This window comes from Trachypithecus francoisi, unplaced genomic scaffold, assembly GCF_009764315.1.
Source record: "Trachypithecus francoisi isolate TF-2019V2 unplaced genomic scaffold, Tfra_2.0 Lachesis_group13, whole genome shotgun sequence".
Classification (NCBI taxonomy): domain Eukaryota; kingdom Metazoa; phylum Chordata; class Mammalia; order Primates; family Cercopithecidae; genus Trachypithecus; species Trachypithecus francoisi.
In genome coordinates this window covers 40417638-40433456 of record NW_022681458.1, presented here as the reverse complement: position 1 = coordinate 40433456, position 15819 = coordinate 40417638, and the positions used below count along the sequence as shown (strand labels likewise).

At 41.3% G+C, this 15819-nt stretch overlaps 1 protein-coding gene across 5 annotated transcripts in view; it reads right to left on the bottom strand.

Annotated features, from left to right (window-relative positions):
* The window catches only part of FAM126B (family with sequence similarity 126 member B), an 88040-nt gene extending 72231 nt beyond the window's left edge, over window positions 1-15809 (bottom strand). The window contains exon 1 of one of the 5 annotated variants that reach the window (XM_033231979.1): window positions 15728-15809. The gene's annotated coding sequence lies outside the window, so the exon portion shown is untranslated. Of the gene's footprint in view, window positions 1-15571 lie in introns of all 5 variants that reach the window. The other 4 variants (XM_033231976.1, XM_033231978.1, XM_033231980.1 and 1 more) reach the window with 4 other exon arrangements.
* Between the last annotated feature and the right edge of the window lie 10 nt (window positions 15810-15819).

Here is a 15819-nt window from a genome sequence, read left to right as displayed (position 1 = left end):
AGTACAATAGCACAATCTCCAGTCACTGCAACCTCCGCCTCCTGAGTTCAAGTAATTCTCCAGCCTGGGCTACCCAAGTAGCTGGGATTATAGGTGCCCGCCACCATGCCCAGCTAATGTTTGTATTTTTAGTAGAGACAGGGTTTTACCATATTGGCCAGGCTGGTCTCAAACTCCTGACCGCAGATGATCTGTAAAATCAAAATCTGGAACTATTTTCAAATAAATGTAACTGCATCCCAGAGCAGAGCTCGAAAACATTTATAGGAATGCAAAACTATCCCATGTAATGCAAAGGTTTGAAAAGTGCCTGCACACTGGAGTTTGCCCTTCTTTCTACTTTTAAAATCTAGCAGCCATGTGAAGAAGCCAGAGCTAGCCTAATGAATAGACATAGGCCGGCCAACAGCCAGCACTACCCAACAAATGTGTGAGTGAAGCCATCTTAAAGAACAGTCCCAGTGAAATGACATGAGTAATCTCAGGGAAGATCAAAAAAAGAACTGCCCAAGCCAGGCGTGGTGGCTCATGCCTGTAATCCCAGCAGTTTGGGAGGCCGAGGCAGGTGAATCATGAGGTCAGGAGATCAAGACCATCCTAACATGGTGAAACCCTGTCTCTACTAAAAATACAAAAAAAATAGCCAGGCATGGTGGCGGGCACCTGTAATCCCAGCTACTCAGGAGGCTGAAGTAGGAGAATCATTTGAACCCAGGAGGCAGAGGTTGCGGTGAGACAAGATTGTGCCACCGACCCATAGAATTGTCAGCAAATAAAATAGTTGTCATGTTAAGCTACTAAATTTTGGGGCTACACAATAAAAGGTAACAAATACATATGTTAAAGAGGGGAGTCGAAAATCATTCATATATCTACTATAAAGGACATTAAAAAGTGTTCATCACTGTAATTCTCAAAACAGATCTTATTAACTGAGTCCCTACCAAGACAGAATTCTGAGAGACACTCAATGCCAGGAACTAGAAACCAGCTCTTAGTTCAAAATGACACAGGTTTGTATTAGCATTAGAACTCAATGCAGCATCCCTTCCTGGTCCCCAGGCTGCAGGGGAGTTAGCCTACTGAAGAAGGTAATGAAAACAGTGATCTAACAAAAATCATAGTTGTCCACTTATAGGTCCTGGATATCAATACTTTTAAATTATCCATATAAATTTAGTGATGTCAATTATCTTCGTCCTTTTTTGGATATCTGCCTGCTCTAGCTACATGGGCTTTCTTAATGTTTCTTGAACATGCCAAACTCGTTCTTGCCTAAGAGGCTTTGTGCTTCTATTCCCTTTGCTGCCCAGCTGCACACGCACACATTGGTTTCCTTCTTACTTCATCCAGGTCTCTGCTCAATCCAAAAAAAAAAAAAAACCCACTACTCATCACCAATCACAATCACTCTCTGTCCCATGATCTGCTTTACTATTCTCCACATTTACTAGTACTTGTTTACTGCCTATTTTCTCCTACTGCAGGAGGTTGTCTTCTTATTCACCACTAAATCCAGTCCCTATTTCAATGGCTAGACAAAGCAGGTAGTCACTAGATGTACAGGGAAGCAAGAAAAGATCCCTATTCACCTAAGTGTTATTGGGGTCATGGCAGAGTAATGACCTCAGAAAATCCTCTCCTCCATAAAAGCAACAAGACACTGGTAAAAAGTATCAGAATGAACTTTTTCAGAACTTTGGAAATTAGGCAAAAGGTTAACGCAATCTGGGAAGTGTTTATTCAAGAAAAGTAGCTGAATCTCTAAGTAGCTGAGACTACAGGATGTACCCACTGTGCCCAGCCTTCAAGGAGTTTTAACTTGCCCTATTCCCATTTCACCTCCCCAGCTCCACAGTAGCCTTGAAAACAAATAGCCCACAATCACACTAAGAGCCAGCAGACGGGCAGCCACTAAAGGTGACAGACTGGTCTGCAATGCCTTCAAAGCCTCATTCCTGAAAAACTAATTATTTGACCCATCTGATAGTTCCTGGAAGACCCTGATATGGTTCGGCTATGTCCCCACCCAAATCTCATCTTGAATTGTAACTCCCACAATTCCCATGTGTCGTGGGAGATGATTAAATTATGGGATGGATCATTCCTCCACTGTTCTCATGAATGAATCTCATGAGATCTGATGGTTTTAAAAATGGGAGTTTCCCTGCACAAGCTCTCCCTTTGCCTGCTGCCATCCATGTAAGATGTGACTTGCTTCTCCTTGCTTTCTGCCATGATTGTGAGGCTTCCCCAGTCATGAGGAACTGTAAATCCATTAAACCTATTTTTCTTCCCAGTCTCGGGTATGTCTTTATCAGCAGTGTGAAAATGGACTAATACAGACCCCATTTGCCAAGGACTTCTTTAATTTGACTTGAAGATCAACCAGTGCAAAGTCTTTTCCCTAGGGGTATTTGTCTAAAACAGGAGCAGTAATTTAATATCCTGGCTGCCTAAGGCAGTGGATACAGTTAGGGCAAACAACAGGCAAGTCAAAAAGCCTAAAAAGAAAAGCTGGGAGCCAGGCACGGTGGCTCATGCCTGTAATCCCAGCATTTTGGGAGGCCAAGGCGGGTGGATCACTTGTGATCAGGAGTTCGAGACCAGTCTGGCCAACGTGGTGAAACCCCACCTCTACTAAAAATACAAAAATTAGCTGGACATGGTGGCACACACCTATAGTCCCAGCTATTCGGGAGGGTGAGGCAGGAGAATTGCTTGAACCCGGAAGCGGGAAGTTGCGGTGAGCCGAGATCACACTACTGCCCTCCAGCCTGGACAACAGAGTGAGACCCTACCTCAAAAACAAACAAAAAACCCAGAAAAGAGAAGCTGGGGAATGAGATGTCCATAAAGGACTCTGAAAAGCTCCAACAACTTCCCGGGAATCCAGAAGGTCATATTTATGCAAAGGGATGTGTACTCATAGCTATATGCATACTCAGGAATAGTCTGAGAAGCCCTTAAAATCTCATTAGGTGCTAACCTGAGGCTCTGCACACAAGTCACTACTGGAAAATTAATGGCATCTTTTGCAACTCTACTGGGAGAGGATTCTTGCAAGCTTGAGCTTGGTTTCTTCCAGACTTCATTCCATTTGCCTTTTGCTTTGCTGATTTGCCTTGTATCATCTCATTGTAATAAACTATAACTGTGAATAAAATGTTGAGTCCTGAGAGTCAATCTTGGAAATCATGAAATGTGGGAATGGTCTTGAAGGACCCTCTACAAAGCTCCTAAGCCCTTTTGACATAAACCTAGTTAATGAAGATAACCTCCTAGCTTCCTGCTAGGACAAGAAGTTCCAGCCTTACCTTGCACAAATCCTGCCTTCGGCCTAGAACCAGACATTTCTCCAAGGAACTCCTTTCAGTAGGAAATAATACTTTAAAGACTACATTATGGGTGCTAAAGCTTGGGCATATCTTAAAGACAATTCACTCCCATTTAAGTGACATAGGGGTGGAGAGGGGAAAGGATCTATTCCTTGTATTTCAAGTAAAAAATATTTTCCCCCATAAAAAGTAGTATCCAACTCTGAAGAACCTAAAAACATGTTGGATATACAACCTGTTTAGGTATGTAGGCACAAAATTAAAGTAGAAAAATAGATTCCCAGAAAATATGTTGAATTTTTTAATTTTAATTTTAATTTTCAGAGATGAGTTCTTGCTGTGTTGCCCAGGCTGGTCTTGAACTCTGGGCATCAAGCAATCCTCCTGACTTGGCCTCCCAAAGTGCTGGGATTATAGGCATGAGCCACTGCACCTGGCCTATGTTGAATTTTAGAATAAACCTTTCAAATACTGAATAAATAAATGTTTAAAGCAGTTGGTTTAAACTTTACTTAATTAACTGACACAGTTCATAATAAGTTCTTCTTAAAGGTAAAAATATTTGAAATATTGGCATCTTTTATTCTTTTGTGTTTTTTCCCAATTTTTTTTATTGTGGTAAAACACACTTAACAAAAAATTTACCATCTTAACCATTTTTAATGTACATTTCAGTGGTATTAAATACATTCATAATGTTGTCCAACCATCACCATACTCTTTTCATCTTATAAAACTAAAACTCAGGCCGGGCGCGGTGGCTCAAGCCTGTAATCCCAGCACTTTGGGAGGCCGAGACGGGCGGATCACGAGGTCAGGAGATCGAGACCAGCCTGGCTAACACGGAGAAACCCCGTCTCTACTAAAAAAATACAAAAACCTAGCTGGGCGAGGTAGCGGGCACCTGTAGTCCCAGCTACTTGGGAGGCTGAGGCAGGAGAATGGCATAAACCCGGGAGGCGGAGCTTGCAGTGAGCTGAGATCCGGCCACTGCACTCCAGCCTGGGCGACAGAGCGAGACTCCGTCTCAAAAAATAAAAAATAAAAAAAATAAAACTAAAACTCATGGTGAGCCGAGATCGCACCATTGCACTCCAGCCTGGGCAACAAGAGAGGGAAAAGAAAAAACCACTAAAACTCTAAGCTAGGTGTAGGAGCTCACACCTGTAATCCCAGCACTTTGGGAGGCCAAGGAAGGCAGATCATTTGAGCCCAGGAGTTTCAGTCCAGTCTAGGCAACATGGCAAAACCCTGTCTCTATAAAAAATACAAAAATTAACCGGCCATGGTAGTGTGCACCTATAGTTCCAGCTACTCCAGGGACTGAGGTGAGAGGAACACTTGAGCCCAGAGTTTGAGGTTACAGTGAGCTATGATCATGCCACTGCACTCCAGCATGGGTGACAGAGTGAAACCCTGTCTCTAAAAAAAAACATAAAAATAAAAATGAAGGACAAGTTATCATAGCTCAGTCTGCCGCCACCACTTAGAAAGAAGCACAGTGCTGGAAGCAGTGGCTTATGCCTGTAATCCTAACTACTCAGGTGGCTGATGTGGGAGGATTACTTGAGGCCAGTAGTTCGAGACCAGCTTGGGCAACAGAGAAAGACCCTATCTCTAAAACTAAAATAAAATAAAATAAAATAAAGAAGCACAGTGCACAGTGGAACTCTTTAAATTCTAGAAATAACATAAACCATATTTAGTGTGATGCTCTGCCCATTTCCTGAATAATTCATTAATAGCTGCCAGTTTTAAATGGGGCCTAGGACATGAGAAGGCAAGAGGTCAAGGTGGCACTACAAGATGTTCTGCTGGCCGGGCGCAGTGGCTCACGCCTGTAATCCCAGCACTTTGGGAGGCCGAGGTGGGCGGATCACCTGAGGTTGGGAGTTGGAGAGCAGCCTGACCAACATGGAGAAACCCCGTGTCTACTGAAAATACAAAATTAGCCAGGTGTGGTGGCGCATGCCTGTAATCCCAGCTACTTGGGAAGCAGAGGCAGGAGAATCGCTTGAACCCGGGAGGCGGAGGTTGTGGTGAGCAGAGACCACACCATTGCACTCCAGTCTGGGTAACAAGAGAGAAACTCCGTCTCAAAAAAAAATGTTCTGCCATTTGGGCCTTAAGATCCAGCAAATTCATGGTATTCAGTGTCTGTGGTAGATGATAAAGTAGCTGTATAAAGCTACCAGTAGGCCCTAAAAGGAGAATCACAACAAGGCACAGAAGTCCATCTAAAGCAGGATTTCTTAACCTTGGCACTATTGGCATTTTAGTCACCCCTGACATTGTGAATGGCTTTTACATGATAGGATGTTTAGCAGCATCCCTGCCCTCTTCCTACTAGATGCCAATAGCACTGCCCTGAATTGTGACCAACAAAATGTCTCTAAACATTGTCAAGTGTCCCCCTGGATGAGAACTACTGCTTCTGAAGAGAGTTATGCCCTCTCTGCAGATGACTGCTCTTCTTTTGAGAAATAGCTCCTTGCTTGACTTTTGAGCCCCAGCAGTGACTGACCATGTGACCCAACATACTCTCAAGAAGTGAGTGTTGCAATCCACCAAGCCATAAAGCTATACGTGCTGGCGGCATTCCATCATTAAATGGAAGTGATATTGTGTGTCAGATGTGAACTTTCAAGGGAACATGGGAGGACTATATTTTTCTATCCTCTTTAAGTTAAATGTGACCTTATGACTTTTTTTTACCAAAGAGCAGAAATCATTTCTGTAGAAACATTTATGTGCCAGTATGCAATTCTCCAGCCTGTTCTTCTCTTGTCACTATGATAATAGAAGCAGAGATAAATATAGATACTCAATGCTGACCCATCAAATGAAGAACAGCTGCCTGGAATCACCCAACTTGCAGCAGATTTTACATGAGAAGAAATAAATCTCTCTTTTTCACATTTTAAGCCTTTATTTGAAGGTTGGTTGTTACCACTACATAACCAACTAATCCTGACTACAATGGTTGTAATGAGGTTACAGCAGGCTCCAAAAGCACAAGTAAGCTAAAAGAACAAATGGCTCAGACACCCATGGCACTTACTTCTACTAATCAACTCTTCCTTAATCTATGGCCCTGTAGAGTTCCCTAGGATCAAATGAAAGAAGAAAAAAAAAAAACTTAGGCCGGTTTACACATGGGTGCATACAATATGCTGGCATTGATCTTACAGAGAAGTAGCCCTACAGGACAGGAGAAAGGGAACTCCCAGTAGGCAGAACTTCAAACAGTATCTCTTTGTTCACTATACCTGAAGAGACCAAAGATATGGATCTATTGGTTTGGCTAAATGGCCTTTGTAACCAGTATTTGCTCAAGAGACACATGAACAAAATGGTCTTGTCAGCAAGAATAGAAATTATACCCTGGCTCAACACAGACTTCCCCTCATCAATGTTGATCTACAATTTCACAATATGCCAGGCTATCTCACACCTCACACATTTTCTTATGCTGCACTCCTCTCTGGAATGCCTTTCAACTACACTCTATCCTAACTGCCCTCCCCTTCTTCCAACACTCAGACCAACAGTTGCCTCCTCTATGAAGCTTTTGCATAGCCTACAACCCTGCATCAATTCAAAGCCCTCTCCTTCCTGTTCACACAGCAGTTCTCAACATAGGGTCCACAGACCCCCAGGAATCTATAATAAAACTCATAAACTTTGATAAGAAGAAAATTGTATCACTCTTTTTTACCAATCTCTAACTAAAATGTATAATGTCATTAGATTGTGAGTATAGGCAAAACAATAAAACAAACAACCATAATATTTTTATGATTTGGTCACCAATAGAAATCACAGGTATTAGGCCAGGCGCGATGGCTCACGCCTGTAATTCTAGTACTTTGGGAAGCCAAGGCGAGTGGATCACTTGAGGTCAGGAGACCACCCTGGCCAACATGGTGAAACCCCGCCTCTACTAAAAATACAAAAATTAGCCAGGCGTCATGGTATATGCCTGTAGTCCCAGCTACCCAGGAAGCTGAAGCATGAGAATCACTTGAACCTGGGAGGTAGAGGTTGCAGTAATCCGAGATCGCACCATTGCACTCCAGCCTGGGAAACAGGGCCAGATTCCATCTCAAGAAAAAAAGAGAAATCACAGAAATTTTCATATCAAATTACATTTGTTTCTTATCAGTATGTCATGACACTTTTCTCTGGTCAGAGAGCTTCCATTCTACTGGGGATAAAAATGTTTCCAATCTCATCTGCCCAGATATTTAGCTAAACATTTTTCTAGGTGTTTCCATATGAGATTAACATTTAAATCTATAGACTGAGTAAAGCAGATTGCCCTTCCTAATGTGGGTAGATGTCATTTAATCAGTGGAAAGCCTGAATAGACAAAAAGGCTAAGCCTCCCCCAAGTAGAGAGAGTCAGTTTCTTCTGCCTAAGGACATTGACTTTCTCCTGCCTTCAAACTCAAACTGAAACATTAGCTCTTCAGAGTCTCAAGCCTGAGTGACTGCTACTATGTTATCTCTGGTTCTCAGGCATTTGGACTGTGTCTGACTGGAACTATACCATCAGCTCTCCTGAGTCTCCAGCTTGCCAACTACCCTGCAGGCGTGGTAGCAAGCACCTGTGATCCCAGCTACTCAAGAGGCAGAGATGGGAAGATCATCTGAGTTCAGGAGGTAGAGGCTGCAGTGAGCTGTAATCATACCACTGCACTCCAGCCTGGACAACAGAGTGAGACCTTGTCTCCAAATATGATAATAATTATTAAATATATTAATTAGATTTATATATATAATTTTTATATATATAATTTATATATATATGGCAACTGTTGAAATGGTCCTAGTGAGAGGCCCAGTGAGAGGTTAGAGGCCTGAACAACTACTACTGCTGCTGCTGCTATTACTATTAATAGCAGCTAATATTTATTATGTACCAAGTACTATAATAAAAATATTCTGTGTATCTGCTCATTTAATCCTAACAACTCTTCTCAAAAACTTTTAATTTTGAAATTATAGACTCACAGGAAGTTGCAAAAAAATTGCCAGCAGGTCTCATGTACCCTTTGCCCATTTTCCCTCAATGGGAACACCTTGAATAACTACAGTAAAATATCAAGACCAGGAAATTGACATTATTACAGTCTACAAAGTTTATTCAGATCTAACCAGTTTTACAAGCACTCATGTATATGTGTGTGTATAGCTCTATGCAATTTTATCACATATGTAGACTCATGTAATTACCACCACAATCAAGATACAGAACTGTTCTGTCACCAAGACACTCTTGTAGTCCCACCCACTCCCCTCTCCTTGATAACTAAACCATGGCAACCACGAATCTGTTCTCCATCTCTTTATTTTTAGTATTTCAAGAATGTTATATAAATGGAATCATGGAATATGCAATTTTCAGATTTTTTTCACTTGAGACCCATTCAAGTTGTTACATATCAAACAATCCACTCCTTTTTATTGCTGCATAGCAGTCCATGATACAGATGCACTATAGTCTATTTAACCTGTTGAAGAACATTTATGTTTCCAGTTTTTGGCTATTAGGAATAAAGATGCTATGAGAATTCACACAGATTTTTATATGAATGTAAGTTTCAGTTTCTCTGGAACAAATGCCCAAGACTGCAATTGTTGGCTTGTATAACTCTATTTCTAAAGATAAGGACACTGAGATGTAAACAGTAGAGCTGGGATTCTAATCTACACAGTTGCCTCTAGGCCCTAACTCTTCATAATATTTCTAGCTGCTATAGAAATTGAGAGAAGTAAATGGAATCAAAAAAAGAGTAAGAAGGTAAAGTCAACAGAACCCAGCATTGCTCAGATGAGGGGTAAGTGTTAAAGATAGACAACATCAGGGTTCCAGCTCCAGCAGGTTAGAAAGATGATAAAAGGCAAAACATGAATTCACTTTTAAACATATTATATTTGAAGGACCTGTAGATCATCTTCATCCAGCAGGCAATTACATGTATAGAATAGGAACTAAAGTTCAAGGGAAAACTCTGGATTAGAGACACAGATTTGAGAACCATCATATTTGGATGGTAATTAAATAAAAAAGATCACAGAGTAACAAAGTATAAAATGAGAGAAGATTCAGAACCTTAAGGAACGGAAACATTTAAGTCTTAAATTTTATATTCATTTCCCCTAGTATTTTCCATAAACAGTAGATACTGTAAAATATTGCAAATTCAAATTAACTTTAGATTTTAAAAAAGCCCTTCATGTTTTTTTGCTCTTTTTTTTTTGGAGACACAGAGTCTCACTTCATCACCCAGGCTGGAGTGCAGTGGCACAATCTTGGCTCAATGCAACCTCCACTTCCTAGGTTCAAGCGATTTTCCTGCCTCAGCCACTCGAGTAGCTGGCACTACAGGTGTGCACCACCATGCCCAGCTAACTTTCGTATTTTTAGTAAAGACAGGGTTTCACCATGTTGGCCAGGCTGATCTTGAAATCCTGACCTCAAGTGATCTACCCACCTCGGCCTCCCAAGATGCTGGGATTACAGGCCTGAGCCACTGTGCCCAGCCATTACGTTTTCTATTTGAGTCTTACAGTTACCCTATAATGTAGAAAGGACAGCAGTATACTCTCCCCCATCCCCACACCCTTTTTCATTTAAAAAGTATAAACTAATAAATAAATTTTAAAAAGAATGAATACACAGATTAAAAAGCCTCAATAGAAAAGAATATGGAAAAAGTATAACTTTCAGTCCCTGCTCAGTATCTAACTTGTCTCTCTCATCCATTTTATATATATATATATACACATACATATATATATATATATATATATATATGGAAAGGAATTTAAGGAGGTTAATTGGCAAGTCTTAGTAGCTAACAACAGTCTATATTAATTAAGAATCAGGGAGACTCTTTTCACAAGATAGTGCCAAAGGCGAAGAAGGAAGCTCCTACCCCCTTTGAAAGCAGAAGCCAAAGCAAAGGCTTTGAAGGTCAAGAAAGCAGTGCTGAAAGGAGTCCACAACCACATACACAAAAAAAGATCTGCAAGGCACCCATGTCCCGGTGGCCCAAGGCAGCCCCAGAGGCAGCCCAAATAGCCTTGTAAGATATGCCATCAACAGGTTCCTGCTGACCACTGAGGCTACCATGAAGAAGATACAAGACAACAACATACTTGTGTTCATTATGGATGTTAAAGTCAACAGGCACCAGGTCAAATAGGCTATAAAGAAGCTCTTTAACATCGATAAGGCCAAGGTCAAGACCCTAATCAGACCTGATGAAGAGAAGAAGGCATATGTTTGACTGGCTCCTGATTATGATGCTTTGGAGGTTGCCAACAAAATTGGGATCATCTAAACTGAGTTCGGCTGGCTAATTCTAAGTATATATCTTAATATCTTTTCACCAGAAAAAAAAAAAAAAAGAAGCACTATCAACAGCTAAGTATTCATAATGACAAAGGTGATGGATAAATTGGATTCTAACACTTTTTGAAGTTTCATGTGTTCAAATAGGACAAAACAGATATTCTGTAACCCATGCTTTGCCATTCAATAAATTGATGCCATTTACCATATTTTATGACTAATTTTTTGGCAGTTATATTTCAAACCTAGAAAGTACTATAATTCTATAAATAATCAAAGTCACACTTCTTAATATATTACATAATTGGGTTTTTACGCTTTTCTCTAAAATTAAAGTCTACTCATATTTTTCCTCAGATTTGTCTCCATGGCAGCCAGATACCCAAACAGAAAGTCTAGAATTCACAAAGATGAACCATAAGTTTCTAAACTGGACCCAAGTCAAGGTAAACACATTTGCAATGCCAATTTTTAGTATATATTACTGAGTGAATGTTTATGCAAAGATTAATGCATATATTCATCATATAGCATTATCAGAAAACGACCTTGAATTACTCCAACTCTTATTTTCCAATTTTAGTTTAATTCTAGAACTAGATAGCTTTCAGGGACAGTAAAAGAATAGGATAGAAATGTCTATACAAATTAGCACAGGTCTGAATCATGAAAGAAATTAGTTTGATTTATGGAAAGCAGATAAGTGCCAAGTAAGAACTAATCCAAACCAAAACATTCAGCACAATTTTCATTTCTGGCAACTCCAGCTCCTGGCTAGAAAAACTATCCTAGCTATGACAGAATGGGTACAGTGGCTCACGCCTGTAATCCCAGCACTTTGGGAGGCCGAGGCAGGTGGATCACCTGAGGTCAGGAGTTCAAGACCAGCCTGACCAACTAGTAGAAACCCCGTCTCTACTAAAAAAAATACAAAATTAGCCGGGCGTGGTGGCACATGCCTGTAATCCCAGCTACTTCAGAGGCTGAGGCAGGAGAATGGCTTGAACCTGGGAGGCGGAGGTTGCTGTGAGCCAAGATCGCACCACTGCACTCCAGCCAGGGCAACAAGAGTGAAACTCTGTCTCAAAAAAAAAAGAAAGAAAAAAAAAGCTATCCTAGCTATGACATGAAATGACAATTTATTGAGCTATAAAAATACTAGTAAATTAGTAGACTTGGCAGCCCTTTCTCTAAAGCTGAAACTACTGTTACTGCTTCATACCACAAGTGCCAGAGCCTTTGAATTAGATCAAGGCACTTCCACTCTGAAGTGGAAACCAGTGGTGAACCAAATAATCAAGGGAATTTGTTTCCAAAATACATCCAGCCCCTTCACACTCCTCTCATCTGTAAGATTCTGAAGGGAAGTGGAGATGATATAAGTGATATGTGTATGCCTTTCTAAAAACTCCTAAACTGTTTTGAGGTATCTATTTCCAACTCCATGAAGAATTCTTAAATTAGTTCCAAACTTTTTTAAAACACTGTATCAATCACAGGCTTGAGAAGCAGAGCTACCAAGTGACAAGGGCTCAACAGAAGGCTAGAAAGGTAAGGAGCTGTACTCAGAACAGATGTAAGCTACTTTCAGAGCTTTCTGTGCTGGCTCCCTCCAGAATCCACTACATTTTAGTCAGTAATAAATGTTCAGTTCAACATCCCGAGAAAAGCACATAGTCTAAGCAGATAAAAATGTAAAAAGAAGGCCGGGCGCGGTGGCTCAAGCCTGTAATCCCAGCACTTTGGGAGGCCGAGATGGGCGGATCACGAGGTCAGGAGATCGAGACCATCCTGGCTAATATGGTGAAACCCCGTCTCTACTAAAAATACAAAAACTAGCCGGGCGAGGTGGCGGGCGCCTGTAGTCCAGCTACTTGGGAGGCTGAGGCAGGAGAATGGCGGAAACCCAGGAGGCGGAGCTTGCAGTGAGCTGAGATCTGGCCACTGCACTCCAGTCCGGGCGACAGAGCGAGACTCCGCCTCAAAAAAAAAAAAAAAAAAAAAAAAAAAAAAAAAAAAAAAAAAAAATGTAAAAAGAAGCAACTCTGGAAATCAAAAAAAATAAGAAGCCACAGACAATGACAGACAAAAAAATCTTCTGTTCTGGCTTTAAAAGAACAGTAACTCGGAACAAGGATCTCTAAGGGGGAAAAAAAAGAACAATACAAAGTACTATTGTGATAACTAGTTTCGAAACTTCTGCCCATATTTTATCAGTTTTTTATTATGTAGCATTGGTTTTTCTATAAGATTCAGTCAAGCTGAAAATTTCAATCATTCTAGAACTTAATAAACTATTACACGATGCCAAAACTGTGTATTACAAATAATCAAACTTAAATCTGAATCACATGTCAAGATAGTTTAAGGGCTGGGCTAAAAAACACACTTTCAAGGTCTATTTTATGGCAAACAAACTCCTTTACAATCATTGTTTCAAATTCCTTATAAACAGCTCCAATACTGAAATGTTTCATAAGAGAGAACTTCTATAACGTATAAATAATCATCTAACCACACTATATGCTAATTTGGACTAGTGTTTCTTTAACTACTTGATAATTTCCTACTCGATGCTCAACTTACTGCATTCTACAATGACACCTACTGGCCATTCAAAATCAGCCATTAGTTCTCTAAGACAGCTCTAGTAGGCTGGTTACGTAAGAAGAAACACACACACACACACACACACACACACACACGCATAAAAGCAAAGATTTAATTGGTACTCAAAACACTACAGAATTGCACCTAAAATAGAACCAGAAATTTTCTTTGTGACTGAGATTGCATTATTCTTGGAAAAAGAGAAAAGGCAAAGAACAAAACACCAAACGTCAATTAAAATTTTTATCTAAAGCATTCTCAAATATTTCAGTACTGAGAACATCTGGGAACAAACAAACTTTAATGATGCACCTCTTTCCCAATGAAAATTTTGAGGAAAAAACGAAATTTTGACTTAGGTTCATATATAGGAATATAAATTATCATTAATAGAAAAAAATCACAAAGTTTTTCTGACATGCAGTACTGAAACAAATTTAGGAAAATTATAGAGTTGCTGATACTACATTAGACCTTATCTCCTAAGCTAAAGACAATATTTCAAACACCTTACATTTTAGAAATTTATAACGCTTCCTTTAAAATTATTTTCCAGGCCGGGCGCGGTGGCTCAAGCCTGTAATCCCAGCACTTTGGGAGGCCGAGACGGGCGGATCACGAGGTCAGGAGATCGAGACCATCCTGGCTAACATGGTGAAACCCCGTCTCTACTAAAAAATACAAAAAACTAGCCGGGCGAGGTGGCGGGCGCCTGTAGTCCCAGCTACTCGGGAGGCTGAGGCAGGAGAATGGCGGGAACCCGGGAGGCGGAGCTTGCAGTGAGCTGAGATCCGGCCACTGCACTCCAGCCTGGGCGACAGAGTGAGACTCCGTCTCAAAAAATAAATAAATAAATAAAATAAAATAAAATTATTTTCCAGTGCTTCTTTGAAAATTGTTTTTCAATGAGCTACAAAATCAAGTTTTTATGTCGTTTGCCCTTCCATAACATATACTGAATAGAATTCCTATTTTAATTCTACATTTTATTGTGGAAACAATGAAATATAAAACTTTTTTAAAATAAGATAATTCAGTTAATTATATCTATAAATATATTTTGCCTCTGCCCGAGAGGTTCAGAGTCCACTTTTTAAACCTAATAATTCATAACTAGCTTATCAGACTTGCTTACAGAACAAACTACTTAAAAGTTGACTTTTTTCGGCCAAGCGCGGTGGCTCACGCCTGTAATCCTAGCACTTTGGGAGGCCGAGGCAGGCGGATCACCTGAGGTCCGGAATTCGAGACCAGCCTGACCAACATGGAGAAATCCCAGTCTCTACTAAAAACACAAAATTAGCCGGGCGTGGTGGCGCATGCCTGTAATCCCAGCTACCTCGGAGGCTGAGGCAGGAGAATGGCTTGAATCCGGGAGGCGGAGGTTGCTGTGAGCCGAGATCGCGCCATTACACTCCAGCCTGGGCAACAAGAGCGAAACTCCGTCTCAAAAAAAAAAAAAAAAATTGACTTTTTTCCCCAAATTCAGACCACCATCTTATTTGCACAGTCGCTAACTTCCACAATATCCTGGGGGGAGGAAGGGATCTGCCAACTAATTTTCTAGGCATTTTCCAACTTACACTTAGCTCTCACTGTAAATTTTTTAAGGATCCCCACTTTCCTGAAGATTTTTTAAAAATGTTGTCAGTCTTGACCCTCAAATAAATTCACAAACTACAAAACATGAACCTGGCCACATTCATCGCAAACTAGTATCTGTCAAGTCAAGTCCATATTTGGGATAAGCTCTTCGTGACTACTCTATCCTCCATGCTACCACCCTTCGCCTACAGAACCTGCCAAGGTAAAAGACACTCAAGTCAAGGAAAAAAAGTGTTCTAATACATTAATAGGTTGCAAGACCTTCTCTCCCAGGAGGGTCAACCTAGTTGTTTGGGTAAATAACAGCCAAAGATTACATAATGTACAGCAATAATGAGTCTTCAGGATCTGACCGCCAGTAAATATTTTTCTTCTCCGCTCCCCCTCACCACCCCCAGGAAATAGCCCTAAGAAGCAATCACTGGGATTTCTCTTAGCTGTCTTCAACGCCGTGTCCTTTTCTCGCCTGGGGCTTTGTGCAAGGAATCCCTTCAGCCCTCACTACACCGCCTTGCTCCCGCCTCCCTCCTCCCTCTCTGCTGGCGCCAGCGCAGCCCCCACGCCCTAGGTGGGCCCCCACGTCGCCCCACAGGGCTCGGCTTCCACCAGCCTCGGCTGCCGCCTTCTCGTCCTCAGGACCCTCCCAAGATGCTACCTGGTTTACGAGAGGTTCTGGGACCACCAACACACCAGTTACCGCCTTTCCAGACCACCCTCGCCAGCTCCCCTCTGTAGTTTCCGCGGCCGAGGGAGAAAAAAAACCCTCTTCACCTAGCACTTTGCGTTCCCCAAAGACAGCACCACCGCCTACCTGTCACCCTGCTGTCTCCGGCTTCCTACCGCCACCGCCTCCCGCAGCAGCCTGCCAACTGCAGCGCAACAACCAAACCTCTCATTGGGTGA